Source organism: Bos indicus x Bos taurus, chromosome 13 (genome assembly GCF_003369695.1).
Source record: "Bos indicus x Bos taurus breed Angus x Brahman F1 hybrid chromosome 13, Bos_hybrid_MaternalHap_v2.0, whole genome shotgun sequence".
NCBI classification, from domain to species: domain Eukaryota; kingdom Metazoa; phylum Chordata; class Mammalia; order Artiodactyla; family Bovidae; genus Bos; species Bos indicus x Bos taurus.
This window is the reverse complement of record NC_040088.1, coordinates 13,507,209-13,522,823: the sequence shown is the minus strand read 5'-3', so window position 1 is coordinate 13,522,823 and position 15,615 is coordinate 13,507,209. Positions and strand designations below refer to the sequence as shown.

At 45.0% G+C, this 15,615-nt stretch overlaps 1 pseudogene; it reads left to right on the top strand.

The window, feature by feature from the left end:
- The first annotated feature begins 1,062 nt into the window (after positions 1-1,062).
- LOC113902870 lies at positions 1,063-5,190 on the top strand (annotated as a pseudogene).
- The last annotated feature ends 10,425 nt before the right edge of the window (positions 5,191-15,615 follow it).

Genomic DNA, 15,615 nt, shown 5'->3' with positions numbered 1-15,615 from the left:
CCCACCATTCTCTTTCCCAGTAAATATGTATTGTGTACCTACTACATACCTGGCTGTGTACTGGGTTCTGGGTGTGTAGCTTTGAATAAAACCAGAAACCTTCATGGAATTTATAGTAAGTCTAGTATGTCAGGCAGACATTGATCAAATAATCAAAAGTAGAAGTCTTACATGGTGCCTCGTACCACAAGATCCCAGAAATAGGAGACTTTGGATCAAAGATGCTTAGAGGGAGAGTTCCCTGGTGGTCCAGTGGTTAAGAATCCCCCTGCCAATGCAGTGTATGTGGTTTTGATCTCTGTTTGGAGAACTAAGGTCCCATATGCCCAGGGCAACCTGCACCCAGCAACTAAGACCCAATATGGCAAAAAAAAAGAAAATGTTTAGGGAAATATGAGATCTAATTAAACTGGATGTATTGGTGTGCTTGGGCTGCCATAACAAAATACCTTTGACCAGATGACTTAAAACAGCAGAAAGTAATATTCTTCAAATTCTTGAGGCTGGAATTCCAAGATCAAGTTTCCATCACATGCAGTTTCTGGTGAGGACTCTCTTCCTGACTAGAATGTGGCTTCTTTATTGCTGTGTCCTCATATATGAGCATGGAGAGAGGAGAATGAACTTTCTGGTATCTCTTCTTATAAGGACACTAACTGTCCTGGATCAGGATCCCACTCTCATGATCTCATTCAACTTTAATTATTTCCTTACTCCCAGTATTGCCACACTGGGAGTCAGGGCTTAGACGTATGAATTTTGCAGGTACATACACATTTAGCCCATCACAGTAGGAAAATATGGGAGAGGGGTGCTCCCTGTAGAGGACTCATGCATAGACCCTGAAGCCATCCAGGGTACATGGTGGTTTAAACAAAGAGGAAGAAGGCACATGGATAGTGAGGCGAATAGAGGGAGGTCAGGCTGCAGAGGTGGACAGGGGCCAGCCAGATCATGCAGGGCCTTGAAGGTGCTGGTAATAATTTGAGCTGCATTCTAGGAACCCTTCAATACAGGTGCAGGGACAACCTGCTGGGTGCAGTTCAGAATGGCAGGCTCACAATGGATGTAGACAGAACAATAATGAAGCTGTCCAGAGTGCCCAGCTGCTGGTTGGCCTGGAGGAGACACTGGCCAGCCAAGCTGCCCAGAATCACGGAAGAGAACTTGCTTCTGCTTCTGGCCCCGGTGAACAGAGGCCTCGCATTCAGAGCCACCCTAGTCACATCTGCATCTTCTCTACAGTCCTGGCTTCTCGCCTCCCCTCCTCACCTGATAGACCCTGTGCATTAGTCTACCTTGGCCATGACCACCCATCTCTGTGGCTGGTTGTGTTTCCCTAGCCCTAGTCTAGCCCCGGAGAAGGCAATGGCACCCCACTCCAGTACTTTTGCCTAGAAAATCCCATGGACAGAGGAGCCTGGTAAGGCTGCAGTCCGTGGGGTCGCTAAGAGTCGGATGTGACTGAGCGACTTCACTTTCACTTTTCACTTTCATGCATTGGAGAAGGAAATGGCAACCCACTCCAGTGTTCTTGCCTGGAGAATCCCAGGGATGGGAAGCCTGGTGGGCTGCCGTCTATGGGGTTGCACAGAGTCGGACAGGACTGAAGCGACTTAGCAGCAGCAGCAGCAGCAATCTAGCCCAGCCTGCCTTCCTCCTTTTCCCACAATGGGCCACAGCACTAGAATTCAACAAGCTGCACATTAGTGTAAGTTGGTACAGCCACTGTGGAGAACAGTATGGAAGTTCCTCAGAAAACTAAAAATAGAATTACCATATGATCGAGCAATCCCGCTCCTGGGCATACCTCCAGACAAAACTATTATTTGAAAAGATGCATGCACCCCTATGTTCATCGCAGCACTATTCACAATAGTCTGACATGGAAACAACCTGAATATCCATCAAGAGAGGAATGGATAAAGAAGATGTGATGCATATGTACAATGGAATACTACTGGGCCATAAAAAAGAATGATATGATGCCATTTGCAGCAACATGGATGCAACTAGAGATGATGATACTAAGTGATGTTAAGTCAGAAAGACAAATACTATATATGATATCACTTATCTGTAGAATCTAAAATATGAAACAAATGAACCTATGAGACAGAAATAGAAAAGCAGACAGAGAGAGCAGACTGGTGGTCGCCAAGGAGAAGGACCTAGGAGAGGGACGGAGTGGGAGGCTGGGTTAGCAGATGAAAGCTTTTAAACATAGACTGGATAAACAGCAAGGTCCTGCTGTATATCAAAGGATAGTCAATATCCTATGATAAACCATAATGGAAGACAATATTTTTTAAAAGGAATGTACATATGTATATGTACAACTGAATCACTTTACAGCAGAAATTAACACATTGTAAATCAGCTATACTTCAATTAAAAAATAGTAACAAAATGCTGCCTCTGATCAATCAGACTTGACAAATCCACAACTGCCCACCCCTTCTTAGACTCCTCAGTGTGATATGCAAGTTCCCAGCCAACAGAACTCTTTAACCTAGGATCCTGAAGAACTTTAAGATGTGAACTGGAAGTCATCCATTCCTTACACAGATGCAGCCTGGCTTCAAGTCATCTGAGTTGTCTACATAATGTGAAACTCTGAATACAGATTAAAGGGATCCTGAACTGTTAGCACTTCAAAGGGTTAGTAAAAACAAAAATTTTTTTAAGCTCTTTGGAAAAAATTTACATCGTTCTAACCTTAAGATTGTTTCTACAGGAAAAAGAGAAAGGATGAGATAAAAGCAATATTTGAAAAGATAGTGTCTGAGGATTCTCTAGAACTTATGAAAGATATAAGATATGATATCTGATATCATCAGATCAGATCAGTCACTCAGTCGTGTCCGACTCTTTGCAACCCCATGAATCGCAGCACGCCAGGCCTCCCTGTCCATCACCAACTCCCAGAGTTCACCCAGACTCACGTCCATCGAGTCGGTGATGCCATCCAGCCATCTCATCCTCTGTCGTCCCCTTCTCCTCCTGCCCCCAATCCCTCCCAGCATCAGAGTCTTTTCCAATAAGTCAACTCTTCCAATGAGGTGGCCAAAGTACTGGAGTTTCAGCTTCAGTATCATTCCTTCCAAAGAAATCCCAGGGCTGATCTCCTTCAGAATGGACTGGGTGGATCTCCTTGCAGTCCAAGGGACTCTCAAGAGTCTTCTCCAACACCACAGTTCAAAAGCATCAATTCTTTGGCGCTCAGCCTTCTTCACAGTCCAACTCTCACATCCATACATGACCACAGGAAAAACCATAGCCTTGACTAGACAAACCTTTGTTGGCAAAGTAATGTCTCTGCTTTTGAATATGCTATCTAGGTTGGTCATAACTTTCCTTCCAAGGAGTAAGCGTCTTTTAATTTCATGGCTGCAGTCACCATCTGCAGTGATTTTGGAGCCCAGAAAAATAAAGTCTGACATTTTTTCCACTGTTTCCCCATCTATTTCCCATGAAGTGATGGGACCGGATGCCATAATCTTCGTTTTCTGAACGTTGAGCTTTAAGCCAACTTTTTCACTCTCCACTTTCACTTTCATCAAGAGGCTTTTGAGTTCCTCTTCACTTTCTGCCGTAAGGGTGGTGTCATCTGCATATCTGAGGTTACTGATATTTCTCCCAGCAATCTTGATTCCAGCTTGTGTTTCTTCCAGTCCAGCGTTTCTCATGATGTATTCTGCATATAAGTTAAATAAACGGGGTGACAATATACAGCCTTGACGAACTCCTTTTCCTATTTGGAACCAGTCTGTTGTTCCATGTCCAGTTCTAACTGTTGCTTCCTGACCTGCATACAAATTTCTCAAGAGGCAGATCAGGTTGCCTGGTATTCCCATCTCTTTCAGAATTTTCCACAGTTTATTGTGATCCACACAGTCAAAGGCTTTGGCATAGTCAATAAAGCAGAAATAGATGTAAGCCAATTCTCCTCAAATTAAAATAAATAAATTTTTAAAAGTTCAAATCAGGATAAATAAAAATCAATCTCCATCTAGACACATCACAATGAAACCATAAAAAACCAAGACATATCAAATTGGTTTAATATATTAATTAAAGAGTAATTTGACTGGAGCCTCTGCTGGGAAGATGGGGAGAGGAAGGGTCCAGTTTTGATCCCCACCAGGGCCATCATCACAGTTTTGATTATTTAAAGTACAAACCCACCCAGCAACAGTATTCTCATTCCTAAAGAGATTAGTATGCAGATCTGGCAGAGGACAGAAATTAAGAGGAGATCAAATAACTTGCCAACTAGAGTTGATTATTCATCAGCTCCTTAGCAGACAGGTGTGGAAGGGTTCTGGGATGAAGATGCACCCACAGGTGTGTAAAGACTGAAGGAGGAAATGAGAATGTGACAACACAGCAAAAAGCTTTAGAACAACTGGACTCTGACTATTTTAAGGACATGACATCGACTAAAAGGAAAACTCAGGAAATCATTAAGAAGACAGAACCATTAGACTTTGGCATCCCAGTGGGCAGCACAGGTTTCTCTAATAGATTAGCAGCTACACACCATATGCCTTTTATTCACCAGTCTCCTGAATCAGGTGACTTAGATACCTGGCAGGAAACTACCAATGCATGGCAAGAAGAAGATGTAGTCTGTCAACCAAACAAGTTCTCAGGCAACAGCAGAGAGGTGAACAAGAGCAAAAGAACAATCAAGGAAGAAAATGGGACAGGAAGCACAGCGGTGTGAAAATTGGTGTCAAACTTTCACAACAAATGTTCTTCAAATGTCATAGTACTGGTGGGAGAAATATGAGCTCCACAAACCAACACTTGTATGGATCTAAGAATATTATCAGAATACAAATACAATGCTTGACTTCAGCGTATTCATCAGGACATTCAGGACACCAGGATTCTCTCAAAGTCCCTTGAACTCAGTGATTGAGACTCAAAAGAATAAAAAAAAGCTTATGAGAAAACAATTTCTTCAACATGCTCCAACTGTAAGACAATGGTTTGCTCTAGAGAAATAATTTCAAATAGAATATACCAGTACCTCTTCAAGCTAGTGTTCCTAGCTAAATAAATGGATGTAAATAATCTTATGATGGGAAAGAAACTCTTCTGTCTATAATGCTTTCCATCAATGTGCATAATGATACAATAAATAATTTTAATTATTATTTGGCTTCCATGATTTGTTGTTCAGTTGCTTAGTCATGTCTGACTCTTTGCAACACCATGGACTGCAGGATGCCAGGCTTCCCTGTCCTTCACTGTCTCCCGGAGTTTGCTCAAAACTCATGTCCATTGAGTCAATGATGCAGTGAGCCAGAGAAAAGCTCATGCAGCAACAAAGACCCAGCACAGTCAAAAATAACTTTTTTAAAAAAAGAAAATAAGTCAGTCACAAAAAGACAAATACTACATGACTCTGTTTATATGAAATACCTAGAATGGTGAAATACACAGTGACAGGAAGTAGAATGGTGGTTGCTAGGGAAGCAGCAAAGGAATGAATGGGCAACCATTGCATAATGGACAGAGCATATCAGTTTTGCAAGATGAAAATGGTTCTGGAGATTGGCTGCACAAAGATGTGAATGTACTTAAAACCAGTGAACTGCACATTTAAACATACTTATAATGGTAAACTTGGGATTATATATGTTTTAACACACTTTAAAAAATCTAATGCAGAAGATAAAATGCAATCATTGAAAACACTTGGCTGATCCAAAAGGAGAAAAAAAAGAAAACAGGAGCAAAATCCAGGTAGGCCAAATAGAAGAGAAATAACAAGATTATAGATGTAAATGACTTGGAACCGTACTGTAATACATGCTAAGGCAGAGCAGCAGACATGTACCAAAATGCTCCCAGCAGCATTATTTGTAGTAGCTCTAAATTGGAAATGACCCAAATGTCAATTAGTAGTTGAAGGGGTAAATAAATTTTGGTATATTCACCCAATGGAATGCTGCTATATGCTGCGCTAAAAGTGAATGAACTACAGCTTCACACAACATGGAAGACTCTAATAAATCACATGGAGTGAAAGAAGCCAGACACCAAAGGACACACACTTAGTGGTGACCTTTATATAAAACCTATATTAACCACCAGGGGCTGCCCTGGTGGCTCAGACGGTAAAGACTCTGCCTAAGTGAAAAAGTTGGCTTAAAGCTCAACATTCAGAAAACGAAGATCATGGCATCTGGTCCCATGACTTCATGGGAAATAGATGGGGAAACAGTGGAAATAGTGTCAGACTTTATTTTTTGGGGGCTCCAAAATCACTGCAGATGGTGACCGCAGCCATGAAATGAAAAGACGCTTACTCCTTAGAAGGAAAGTTATGACCAACCTAGATAGCATATTCAAAAGCAGAGACATTACTTTGCCAACAAAGGTCCGTCTAGTCAAGGCTATGGTTTTTCCTGTGGTCATGTATGGATGTGAGAGTTGGACTGTGAAGAAGGCTGAGCGCCGAAGAATTGATGCTTTTGAACTGTGATGTTGGAGAAGACTCTTAAGAGTCCCCTGGACTGCAAGGAGATCCACCCAGTCCATTCTAAAGGAAATCAGCCCTGGGATTTCTTTGGAAGGAATGATGCTGAAGCTGAAACTCCAGTACTTTGGCCACCTCACGCAAAGAGCTGACTCTTTGGAAAAGACTCTGATGCTGGGAGGGATTGGGGGCAGGAGGAGAAGGGGACGACAGAGGATGAGATGGTTGGATGGCATCACCGACTCAATGGATATGAGTTTGAGTGAACTCCGGGAGATGGTGATGGACAGGGAGGCCTGGCGTGCTGCGATTCATGGGGTCGCAAAGAGTCGGACACGACTGAGTGACTGAACTGAACCGAACTGATTGACAGTGCAGAAGACCCAGGTTCGATCCCTAGGTTGGAAGATCTCCTGGAGAAGGAAATGGCAACCCACTCCAGTATTCTTGTCTGGAAAATTACATAGACAGAGGAACATAGTGGGCTACAGTCCATGGGGGTCGCAAAAAGTCGAACACGGCTAAGTGTCTACACAACAATAACAAATACAGTTTATTTTGGTTTATATCACTCCAGATTTTTCAGGGTATCTACACATTTTTTGTTTTAACTATGGGATTATATTGCACACGCTGCTGAACTTTTTTCCTATCTTAATCGGTATTCAACATCTGTTCATTTTAATACATATAGATCTACTCCATACTTTGCCAGGAGATGGCTATATTCATTAGCTTGATTGCGGCAATGGTTTCATGGGTATCTACACATGTCAAAACTCAAATCGTACTCTTTAAATACATGTGGTTTACTGTACATCAGTCATATCTCAATAAGACTGGGAAAATATTATGCCTTAAATCTCTTTTACTGATTTCCCCCACTTAACACTACATCCATGCTGTTGTATGTACACCTAACAAATAGTTTCTCAGTGATGTGTAGAATTCCAAGGTCAGCCTCCATCATAGTTTACTAACTCATTTTTGCTTCCTGCTCACCTATGCCATGAACAAGACTATCATAAATAATCTCCACCTTGTCTTCTTATATACCTGACCAAGCTTTCTTTAAAACATATTTCAGGGAATAAGATTCCTGAACTTTCTGCCAATACATCCTTATTTTTACTGAAAACTGCCTGCTTATTGTTTATTTTAGAGAAGAGCTGAGCAAGTTTCCATCCCATTCCAGCTGGGCATGAGAGTTCCCAGTCTCTTCACTTGGATTTCGGACCCTTCACGCTGCAACAGGACAGAGGGCAGGGGTGTCAGTTCTTGGTCACCCCTCATCTCCCCACTTCCCTGCATTCTATTTGACATTTACTTCATTTGCTGTGTGCTTAGTCACTCAGTCATGTCTGACTCTTTGCAAACCTTTGGACTGCAGCCCACCAGGCTCCTCTGTCCATGGGATTTCCCAGGCAAGAGTACTGGAGTGGGTTGCCATTTCCTCCTTCAAGGGATCTTCCTGACCCAGTGGTCGACCCCATGTCTCCTATGTCTTCTGAGTTGCAGGTGGATTCTTTATCTGCTGGGCAATAGGGGAAGTCCTATATGACTTCATGTTTGCTGATAAATAATTTTTTTTCAGGCTGTGGCCATTGCGTAGTGTTTAACAGATGGACTTTCTATTTTCACTTGCTTTTTAAACCATGTTTTGGGGGAGAGGTACAGGTGAGAGATGGGAGCTCTGTAGCCTGTCTTTCCGCACCCTCCAGCAGACTTCAAAGGTCCCACCTACATGAAGGAGCCAGGCCCCTGTGCTTGGGCCAGTGTTTTAAGCTGCAAGGAATGTGGTGACTCAGCTGGTCGCCCAGGGACACCTCAGTGAACAAGGCCGAGGGAAGGAAGTCATTACACAGACAGCTGGGCTGTAAAAAACAAAAATACTCCTCACACCAAGCTTTACAAAGCAATGAGGCTGTGCGTCCCATGACTCAATGGGACTGTTTCTGCCACGTGGCCCCCCAGCCCACAATATGTGGCCCCCAGTCCGTAATACGTGGCACCAAGCTCAGAATATGTGGCACGCAGCCCTCATTCACTCCTGGCTGCTCCTCAAGCTGCTTGGAAAACTGACTGGGTGGTGACCCCAGGAAAATCCATGATAGTCTTCTCTCTTCCACCCTGTCCCATTGCTACCTGTATCATCTCTTTTCTCCTTGCTCCTTCCTCTTTAGTTCTTTTGTGTTAGAAAGTGTTTGTCACTCAGTTGTATCTGACTCTTTGCGAACCCATGGACTGTCATCCAGCCAGGCTCCTCTGTCCATGGAATTCTCCAAGAATACTAGAGCGAGTGGCCATTCCCTTCTCTAGGGACCTTACTGACCCAGAGATCAAACCTGGGTCTCCTGCACTGCAGGCAGATTCTTTACCATCCAAGCCACCAGGGAAGCCCTACATTTTAATTCTCTTGCCCCTAAATAAATTTTTAAAATCTGGAGTTCAGTATTTCACACCAGCAGGGAGCTTGGCAGAGACATGCGTGTGTGTGCTCAGTCACATCACTCTTTGCAACCGTATGGAGTGTAGCCCGCCAGGCTCCTCTGTCCATGGGTTCTCCAGGTAAGAATACTGGAATGGGTTGCTGTGCCCTCCTCCAGGGGATCTTCCCAATCCAAGGATTGAACCTGCATCTCTTGTGTCTCCTGCATTGGCAGGTGGATTTTACTCGTACTACCTGGGAAGCCCCACCAAAGATGATAAACAGGTAGAAAAAATTATGCACAAGGCAAAAGCGATTGCTTTCAACTCAGAAATACATACCACTTTTCTTTTAGGAAGCCCAATGGCGATGATTTGTTGATATAATCAAGCAGGACCCTATGGGGCATACAACATTTACACTGGTACAGTGACTAGCAATATTGTGTCACTCTCCTGCTCAAAAACCATCAGTGGCTCCTCAGTGCCCATGGTTTTACCCCATATTCAAGGCCAGATGGGCCACCTCCTAGCACTCTCTTTCTCCACTATTCATGGCTTCATTCACCACTTCAACGCACTTACGCTGTCCCTGACCCTCTTGTATATAATCCATCCCTATATAATTCAAGGCCTGTCATTAATTGATCTCTCAACAATATTTTTACAAATTGTTTACTTACTTATTTTTGGCTGAGCTGGGTCTTTACTGCTGCCCTGACTTTATCTAGTTTCAGCGAGCAGGAGCTGCTCTCTAGCTGCGGTGCTGTGGCCTCTCTTGTTGTGGAACAGGGATCTGGGGTGCAGGCTTCAGTGCTTGAGGTGCGTGGGATCAGTAGCTGCGGCTTGTAGGCACTAGAGTGCAGGTTCCATAGTTGTGGTACACGGGCTTAGTTGTTCTGCATGTGGGATCTGCCCGGATCAGGGATCAAACCTGTGTCCCCTGCATTGAGATATGGATTCTTTACCATTGAGCCACCAGGAGAGCCCTAAATGGTATTTTTTTAAACATCTCTTATTCTATTCCTGAACAAAATTTAAAAATATTGAACATCCATTCTAGCAGGTGTGCATGCTCAGTCACTTCAGTCATGTCCAACTCTTTGCGACCCTATGAACGATAGCCCACCAGGCTCCTCTGTCCTTGAGATTCTCCAGGCAAGAATACTGGAGTGGGTTGCTATGCCCTCCTCTAAGGGATCTTCCCAACCCAAGGGATCAAACCACTGCTGAGCCACCGGGGAAGCCCATCCTTTTGAGACCCTCTTTGCATTGCAAAGCATAGTGAGAAATGAGTCTGGATACCAGATGGAGGAGAACGGGGCCAGAAAGTACATCTAAGTAAAAAGAGGAAGAATAAGAGGTCCCCTTGCTGAAGGTTCAGCGCATAAGACAGCTGGTAAGTCCTGCGGAGGTTTCAGAACACACAGAAAGCTCCCCTTCACAGGTGGTTAATGATCTTTCAGTGTTCTTCCCGCGACTAGAAATCCCAAACAGATTTCAAAGGGTTCAGTCAAACTGACGTTTTTCTGGTAAGGACAGCTGGAGCCGGAAACTGCCCAGCCAGAGCCCACACTGCCAGGCAACCTGGTCAGGCTGGGGCAGTGCTCGGCTACCACCGACAGCCTGGTTGGCAGGAATAAGGGACAGCAACGGAAGTCTCCTGCCCTCCAGCCTAGGGATCCCTGACCACATCCAGAGCCTGTCCCTGAAAGTCTGGCAGGAGAGGCCCCAGGAGCCCCGCAGCCTCAGCCACATTGGCAGGGAAAGGCAACAAGGAAGGGAAGAGCAACCCAGGATTGCAGCCCAGAGCCTGACTTTCTCCAGCCAGCAGCTGCGGAGAGGCGGGGCTGGGGGCGGGGCGGCTGTAGGGGCGGGGCCATCGGGGTGGGCCAGTAGCGGAAGATGGTGGGGGCAGTTCTCTCTCCAGCCCCACCCCTTGGCCTCGGAGGCGGCAACACCGGCCTTGGAACCGCCACCAGCCCAAAACTGTGATTGGGGTCTGAATCTCTACAGCTGCCTTGAAGGTCAGAAGCGGGCTGGGTCTAGGGCCTGACACTCCTGGGTCTCTGCTCCCCCCCTCCCCAACTATCTTCTCTAGTGCCACTCCACACGAAAGCCAGAGGGCTTTTTCTCAATTGCTATTAAGTGAAGTTGCTCAGTCGTGTCCGACTCTTTGCAACCCCATGGACTTTAGCCTACCACGCTCCTCCGTCCATGGAATTTTCCAGGCAAGACTACTGGAGTGGGTTGCCATTTCCTTCTCCAGGGGATCTTGCCGACCCAGGGATCGAACCCCGGTCTTCTGCATTGCGGGCAGACGCTTTACCATCTGAGCCATCAGGGAAGCCCCTAAAGCTCCTTCATTTGCTCTGAAGGCAGAGACTTGCCTCCCACTTCCTCCCCTCCCCCGCGCCGCCCCCCCCCCCCCCCCAATCTGATTCCTCCCCTGCCCCCTACTCAGCTGTTTCACCTTCCATCAAGACTGAACTCTCCCCAGATACATCTGCAGGGCCTTGCTACAAACTAGTCAGTACACTTGGAATAGCATTCCCACCCTTTTGTTGTTGTTTAGTCACTAAGTCCTTTCCCACTCTTTGCGACCCCATGGACTATAGCCCTGCCAGGCTCCTCTGTCCATGGGACTTCCCCTGCAAGATTAATGGAGTGGGTTGCCATTTCCTTCTCCAGGAGATCTTCCCAACACAGGGATGGAACCCTCCTCTCTTGCACTGGGAGGCGGATTCTTTACTACTGAGCCACCTGAGAAGCCCTCCCACCCTTTATATCTAACTAATTCCAACTGATTTTTGAGACTTAGATGTCTGCTTGAGGAAAGCTTTCCTTGACCCTCCCATCCTGCTGCCATCCATCATAACTGCCTGACTGCCTGTCAGTTCTGCTTCTTTCCCTTCTTCTCTCCCCCTCACCAACCAGGACTGCTGGGTCGCTACAGCATCTCCAGAGCCTAGTCCACGCACGATGCTCAGAATGATCATAAATGCCCTGCCTGGGGGTCTTCTATCATCCTCTCAACCTCTGCCTGAATGAAAGCTTCCTTCAGTTACTTCATCTCTTAGAGCAGCAAGTCACAAACTAGAACAAGCATCGGAAACACTCTGATGTGGCTGAAGGGAGCTGATTAAAATACAGATAGCTGGGCCCCAGCCTCAGAGTTTCTGATTCAGTAGTTCTGGAGTAGCGCCTGAGAATGTGCGTGGTATTGCAGCTGCTGGCCCAGGGACCACAGTTTAAGAATCATGTCTGACAATCTACGGACTGCGAGAAAATATCTGCAAATGATGCACAGTTTAATTTCCAAAATATACAAACAGCTTATCAGATCAGATCAGATCAGATCAGTTGCTCAGTCATGTCCGACTCTTTGCGACCCCATGAATCGCAGCACACCAGGCCTCCCTGTCCATCACCAACTCCCAGAGTTCACTGAGACTCACGTCCATCGAGTCAGTGATGCCATCCAGCCATCTCATCCTCTGTCGTCCCCTTCTCCTCCCGCCCCCAATCCCTCCCAGCATCAGAGTCTTTTCCAATGAGTCAACTCTTCGCATGAGGTGGCCAAAGTACTGGAGTTTCAGCTTTAGCATCATTCCTTCCAAAGAAATCCCAGGGCTGATCTCCTTCAGAATGGACTGGGTGGATCTCCTTGCAATCCAAGGGACTCTCAAGAGTCTTCTCCAACACCACAGTTCAAAAGCATCAATTCTTTGGCGCTCAGCCTTCTTCACAGTCCAACTCTCACATCCATACATGACCACAGGAAAAACCACAGCCTTGACTAGATGAACCTTTGTTGGCAAAGTAATGTCTCTGCTTTTGAATATGCTATCTAGGTTGGTCATAACTTTCCTTCCAAGGAGTAAGCGTCTTTTAATTTCATGGCTGCAGTCACCATCTGCAGTGATTTTGGAGCCCAGAAAAATAAAGTCTGACACTTTTTCCACTGTTTCCCCATCTATTTCCCATGAAGTGATGGGACCGGATGCCATCATCTTCGTTTTCTGAATGTTGAGCTTTAAGCCAACTTTTTCACTCTCTACTTTCACCTTCATCAAGAGGCTTTTGAGTTCCTCTTCACTTTCTGCCCTAAGGGTGGTGTCATCTGCATATCTGAGGTTACTGATATTTCTCCTGGCAATCTTGATTCCAGCTCGTGTTTCCTCCAGCCCAGCGTTTCTCATGATGTACTCTGCATAGAAGTTAAATAAGCAGGGTGACAATATACAGCCTTTATGTACTCCTTTTCCTATTTGGAACCAGTCTGTTGTTCCATGTCCAGTTCTAACTGTTGATTCCTGACCTGCATACAAATTTCTCAAGAGGCAGATCAGGTGATCTGGTATTCCCATCTCTTTCAGAATTTTCCACAGTTGATTGTGATCCACACAGTCAAAGGCTTTGGCATAGTCAACAAAGCAGATATAGATGTTTTTCTGGAACTCTCTTGCTTTTTCCATGATCCAGCAGATGTTGGCAATTTGACCTCTGGTTCCTCTGCCTTTTCTAAAACCAGCTTGAACATCAGGAAGTTCACGGTTCACATATTGCTGAAGCCTGGCTTGGAGAACTTTAAGCATTACTTTACTAGCGTGTGAGATGAGTGCAACTGTGCAGTAGTTTGAGCATTCTTTGGCATTGCCTTTCTTTGGGATTGGAATGAAAACTGACGTTTTCCAGTCCTGTGGCCCCTGCTGAGTTTTCCAAATTTGCTGGCATATTGAGTGTAGCACTTTCACAGCATCATCTTTCAGGATTTGGAATAGCTCAACTGGAATTCTATCACCTCCACTAGCTTTGTTCGTAAATCAGAGATACCAAAGGAAAATTTCATGCAAAGATGGGCTCTATAAAGGACACAAATGGTATGGACCTAACAGAAGCAGAAGATATTAAGAAGAGATGGCAAGAATACACAGAAGAACTGTACAAAAAAGATCTTCATGACCCAGATAATCACGATGGTGTGATCGCTGACCTAGAGCCAGACATCCTGGAATGTGAAGTCAAGTGGGCCTTAGAAAGCATCACTACGAACAAAGCTACTGGAGGTGATGGAATTCCAGTTGAGCTATTCCAAATCCTGAAAGATGATGCTGTGAAAGTGCTGCACTCAATATGCCAGCACATTTGGAAAACTCAGCAGTGGCCACAGGACTGGAAAAGGTCAGTTTTCATTCCAATCCCAAAGAAAGGCAATGCCAAAGAATGCTCAAACTACTGCACAGTTGCACTCATCTCACACGCTAGTAAAGTAATGCTTAAAGTTCTCCAAGCCAGGCTTCAGCAATATGTGAACCGTGAACTTCCTGATGTTCAAGCTGGTTTTAGAAAAGGCAGAGGAACCAGAGGTCAAATTGCCAACATCTGCTGGATCATGGAAAAAGCAAGAGAGTTCCAGAAAAACATCTATATCTGCTTTGTTGACTATGCCAAAGCCTTTGACTGTGTGGATCACAATCAACTGTGGAAAATTCTGAAAGAGATGGGAATACCAGATCACCTGATCTGCCTCTTGAGAAATTTGTATGCAGGTCAGGAATCAACAGTTAGAACTGGACATGGAACAACAGACTGGTTCCAAATAGGAAAAGGAGTACATAAAGGCTGTATATTGTCACCCTGCTTATTTAACTTCTATGCAGAGTACATCATGAGAAACACTGGGCTGGAAGAAACATGAGCTGGAATCAAGATTGCCAGGAGAAATATCAGTAACCTCAGATATGCAGATGACACCACCCTTAGGGCAGAAAGTGAAGAGGAACTCAAAAGCCTCTTGATGAAGGTGAAAGTAGAGAGTGAAAAAGTTGGCTTAAAGCTCAACATTCAGAAAACGAAGATGATGGCGTCCGGTCCCATCACTTCATGGGAAATAGATGGGGAAACAGTGGAAAAAGTGTCAGACTTTATTTTTCTGGGCTCCAAAATCACTGCAGATGGTGACTGCAGCCATGAAATTAAAAGACGCTTACTCCTTGGAAGGAAAGTTATGACCAACCTAGATAGCATATTGAAAAGCAGAGACATTACTTTGCCAACAAAGGTCCGTCTAGTCAAGGCTATGGTTTTTCCTGTGGTCATGTATGGATGTGAGAGTTGGACTGTGAAGAAGGCTGAGCACCAAAGAATTGATGCTTTTGACCTGTGTGTTGGAGAAGACTCTTGAGAGTCCCTTGCACTGCAAGGAGATCCAACCAGTCCATTCTGAAGGAGATCAGCCCTGGGATTTCTTTGGAAGGAATGATGCTAAAGCTGAAACTCCAGTACTTTGGCCACCTCATGCGAAGAGTTGACTGGAAAAGACTCTGATGCTGGGAGGGATTGGGGGCAGGAGGAGAAGGGGACGACAGAGGATGAGATGGCTGGATGGCATCACTGACTCGATGGACGTGAGTCTGAGTGAACTCCGGGAGTTGGTGATGGACAGGGAGGCCTGGCGTGTTGTGATTGCAGAAGAGTCGGACACGACTGAGCGACTGATCTGATCTGATATATATGTAACCAAATCACTTTGCTGTACACCTGAAACACAATATTGTAAATCAGGTATACTTCAGTTTAAAAAAAAAAGAATCACATCTGAGAGCATCACTTTCTTCACTGGTAAAACAGGAGAGCTACTGTCTCTACTAGGTTTTGTGACAATCAAATTGAGATAATGCAAATGAAAAACT